Source organism: Musca vetustissima, unplaced genomic scaffold, assembly GCF_032173495.1.
Source record: "Musca vetustissima isolate MV318-11 ecotype Yass unplaced genomic scaffold, APGP_CSIRO_Mvet_v1 utg19881, whole genome shotgun sequence".
Taxonomy (NCBI): domain Eukaryota; kingdom Metazoa; phylum Arthropoda; class Insecta; order Diptera; family Muscidae; genus Musca; species Musca vetustissima.
The window spans coordinates 20,001-25,000 of NW_026886163.1; the positions used below are offsets into that span (position 1 = coordinate 20,001).

The window sequence follows — 5,000 nt, forward strand, 5'->3', positions numbered from 1 at the left end:
AATTTGGGCACCGTAACATTACGTTTGGTTCATCCCACAGCGCCAGTTCTGCTTACCAAAAGTGGCCCACTGGGCACATTATATCACAACCACACCTTCATACCAAGAAAGGTGTGGTTCTTACCCATTTAAAGTTTGAGAATAGGTTAAGGTCGTTTCGACCCTAAGGCCTCTAATCATTCGCTTTACCAGATAAGATTATTTTACATAATTTTTAAATGCACCAGCTATCCTGAGGGAAACTTCGGAGGGAACCAGCTACTAGATGGTTCGATTGGTCTTTCGCCCCTATACTCAATTCTGACAATCGATTTGCACGTCAGAACTGTTTCGGTCTTCCATCAGGGTTTCCCCTGACTTCAACCTGATCAAGTATAGTTCACCATCTTTCGGGTCACAGCATATATGCTCAAGGTACGCTCTGGTTAGAGGCATAAATAATATAAATATTATTATGCATAACTGATAGAACGCCCCGGGATTGAATTAATAGACTATAAATAGACTAAAAACTAATCCCATAAAAGTTATGTTAATTTCGCTATTAGGTTTATATTCCCAATAACTTGCAAATATGTTAGACTCCTTGGTCCGTGTTTCAAGACGGGTCCCGAAGGTATCCTGAATCTTTCGCATTGTAAATCATATAAGCGCATATAATAAACACAAAAATCAAGATTAATGTGCCATTATAGAATACAAGTATTCAAGCGCTATATATAATAGATCTATCAACACTTTATCGAATCAAAAGCATTTATTCTATGTTAATACGCAAGCATACTAATTTGAATAAACTTAAGCCATTGATCTTATGATAAATTGGGTATGTTAATAGATTACAATGTCCTTATATGGAAAAAATGCACGCCATTCTTACTATATTATTCATATAGCAATCATAACGATGAATTTTCCATAATGGATATTCAGGTTCATCGGGCTTAACCTCTAAGCAGTTTCACGTACTTTTTAACTCTCTATTCAGAGTTCTTTTCAACTTTCCCTCACGGTACTTGTTTACTATCGGTCTCATGGTTATATTTAGTTTTAGATGGAGTTTACCACCCACTTAGTGCTGCACTATCAAGCAACACGACTCTTTGGAAATGTTCTCTAGTAATCATTAACGTTATACGGGCCTGGCACCCTCTATGGGTAAATGGCCTCATTTAAGAAGGACTTAAATCGTTAATTTCTCATACTAGAAATTGAACACTCCATACACTGCATCTCACATTTGCCATAAAGACAAAGTGACTTAGTGCTGAACTCTTTCCTTTTCGCTCGCCGCTACTAAGGAAATCCTTGTTAGTTTCTTTTCCTCCCCTCATTAATATGCTTAAATTCAGGGGGTAGTCCCATATGAGTTGAGGTTGTATAAAACAAATACTAATTTATAGTTTACATTTTATAGAATAAATCATTTTAATGAAAAAATCTTTTCTTTTTTGTATGTTCATATTTTTTCTTCAATATAAAAGAGACAATTCTAGTTCATAAAAAATTTTTATGCTAGACCTTCCTCAATTAATTGAAAAAAATGAAAGTATTTTAATAAAAAAATACTAGGATTTTTTCAATGAGGTATTCTATCTTGACTATTAATATTATGAATTCTATAGCGGTCTTTTGGTGACAAAAAACCAGAATCCAGTAATATAACATGTGCTCAAAACACAATTCAATAAATTGAATTGATTATTTAAGCAACTTATTTAGCATAGTCTTACAACCCTCAACCATATGTAGTCCAAGCAGCACTCTAAAATTCTGCGTTCTTCATCGACCCATGAGCCGAGTGATCCACCGCTTAGAGTGATAATTTATTTTTGTTTTGTATACAGTCAAAATTGTTTTTATTGAAAGAAATCAAAAATACACCAAAATGAATTGGCATATATCAATTTCTTCAATAACTTATGTTTTTATACATACAATTTATGTTGCGAATGTCTTAGTTCAAACAACCGCTTGACATCAACATATCCGAAAATATATCGAGCAAACAGAAGAAGAACATTAACTTATATTAAATATAAGTACAACTGTAATTGTATGTTTTGATTTCAACGTATGTATTCGATCAATTAAGATCAAAACAGTACATTGTGAAAATCAAATAGTTTTTACTTTAAAAAAAAAATAAAAACTATGAACAATGTATGATTTTATATTCACAAATGAATGTGAATTGTAAACCAGTACACTGACAACGAAACATGTAAGTTTTCAATGAAGAAAACGAACACAGTTAGGTTTTTTTGTGGGGTTTTATTTCCAAATTTCACTTCAATGAAGAAGTAGAAAATATGGAGAATAAAAGTTTTTGTTATACGGTTGGAACACGTTAATGATCCTTCCGCAGGTTCACCTACGGAAACCTTGTTACGACTTTTACTTCCTCTAAATAATCAAGTTCGGTCAACTTTTGCGAAACATCCGTAACACACGAGGCGTTACAGTGATCACGTCCGGAGACCTCACTAAATAATTCAATCGGTAGTAGCGACGGGCGGTGTGTACAAAGGGCAGGGACGTAATCAATGCGAGTTAATGACTCACACTTACTGGGAATTCCAAGTTCATGTGAACAGTTTCAGTTCACAATCCCAAGCATGAAAGTGGTTCAGCGGTTTACCCGGACCTCTCGGTCTAGGAAATACACGTTGATACTTTCATTGTAGCGCGCGTGCAGCCCAGGACATCTAAGGGCATCACAGACCTGTTATTGCTCAATCTCATTATTGCTAGACGCAATTTGTCCATTTAAGAAGCTAGTGTCCTTATAATGGGACAAACCAACAGGTACGGCTCCACTTTTACAAACACATTCAAACGCTAACACATTTTACTGCGGTCGCGAATGAAGGCTATAAAAGCTTCAACACCATAATCCTGAAAGCATCTATTTAATATATTTGAGTCTCGTTCGTTATCGGAATTAACCAGACAAATCACTCCACGAACTAAGAACGGCCATGCACCACCACCCATAGATTCGAGAAAGAGCTATCAATCTGTCTTACACACTTATGTTCGGACCTGGTAAGTTTTCCCGTGTTGAGTCAAATTAAGCCGCAGGCTCCACTCCTGGTGGTGCCCTTCCGTCAATTCCTTTAAGTTTCAGCTTTGCAATTTGGCAAATGCTTTCGCTTAAGTTAGTCTTACGACGGTCCAAGAATTTCACCTCTCGCGTCGTAATACTAATGCCCCCAAACTGCTTCTATTAATCATTACCTCTTGATCTAAAAACCAATGAAAGTAGAACAGAGGTCTTATTTCATTATTCCATGCACAAAATATTCAGGCATTTGGAGCCTGCTTTAAGCACTCTAATTTGTTCAAAGTAATTGTACCGGCCCACAACAACACTCGATGAAGAGCACTGAAGCAGGTTTAAATAGGAGGAACATACATAAATACAAGTACCTATGCATGTAAGAACTCCACCGGTAATACGCTTACATACATAAGGTATAGTACAAACTACAATTATAGTTGTACTACCCGTATGAAGCACAAGTTCAACTACGAACGTTTTAACCGCAACAACTTTAATATACGCTATTGGAGCTGGAGTTACCGCGGCTGCTGGCACCAGACTTGCCCTCCAATAGGTCCTTGTTACAGGGCCTCTAATATGAGTCCTGTATTGTTATTTTTCGTCACTACCTCCCCGAGCTGGGAGTGGGTAATTTACGCGCCTGCTGCCTTCCTTAGATGTGGTAGCCGTTTCTCAGGCTCCCTCTCCGGAATCGAACCCTGATTCCCCGTTACCCGTTGCAACCATGGTAGTCCTAGATACTACCATCAAAAGTTGATAGGGCAGACATTTGAAAGATCTGTCGTCGGTACGAGACCATACGATCTGCAAGTTATCTAGAGTTCAACCATATAAACGATCAAAGATCGCTTGGTTTTAGCCTAATAAAAGCACACGTCCCAAAGGTCCGTGTTTATAATGCATGTATTAGCTCTAGAATTACCACAGTTATCCAAGTAACTGTTAACGATCTAAGGAACCATAACTGATATAATGAGCCTTTTGCGGTTTCACTGTTAATTCGTGTGTACTTAGACATGCATGGCTTAATCTTTGAGACAAGCATATAACTACTGGCAGGATCAACCAGAATAATGTTTTATTGTATGTTTTTCCATCGACAACTTAATGAAAAATCAACGAAACGAGTCACCAAATATTGAATGACATCGTTTTCGCGTAATTTGTTCAAAAAGTATATTGGAGGTATTTTTCTCAATATTTTTAGCAATTTATTTCAAATTACTTTTAACATCGCAGCATAGTAGGTTTTTCAACTTACTATACTTGATATTGATATGAAATTAAGAATTTCATATTTTCGTTTAACCATTTGGATAAACATTTTTAAAAATCACACATTTGTTTAACGAGACTCCTCACATCGTACGATGCAAAGAAACTCGCTCCCTACTATTCAAACAGTCAACGTCTCAACTTAATGAAACATGCTTGTAATAGTAGGAAGATAACCATGAATAAAGACAATTGTACGCACTGCACAATCGTACCCGCTTATAGTGAATGAATACTACCAACCACAGCAATCGCATTCAACTATTACTAGCTACCCACTCGAAGCGTTAATTCATCGCAAAACTCATCGTATAACATGAACAAACCACTTTCAACCACTCTAATGGTGATTTCAGTCATCGTTCTTAATGTTTCAATGAGTTGTGATGACTACGGTATGTGACCACATTTTCATGACAGCCATCATACCTATAGATAGTTTCATAGTGCGGCACATTAAAATGTGAAAGAGGGATGATTTTTGAAGAAAAACCTTAATAAAAAATTAACGAAATGGAATTTTTGGAAAAAGATTTTTTATTCATTTTAGTTGGAATAATGGGTAACTTATTTTAAATGAATAAAATTTTTTTCTCCAAAAATAAAAAAATTTAATTTTTTTCGTCGAAAATAAAGCAATTTTTAACGAAAATGGGTA

At 36.0% G+C, this 5,000-nt stretch overlaps 1 pseudogene; it reads right to left on the reverse strand.

Moving 5' to 3' along the window:
• The window catches only part of LOC133333634 (large subunit ribosomal RNA), a 3,705-nt pseudogene extending 2,326 nt beyond the window's left edge, over positions 1 to 1,379 (reverse strand).
• Between the last annotated feature and the right edge of the window lie 3,621 nt (positions 1,380 to 5,000).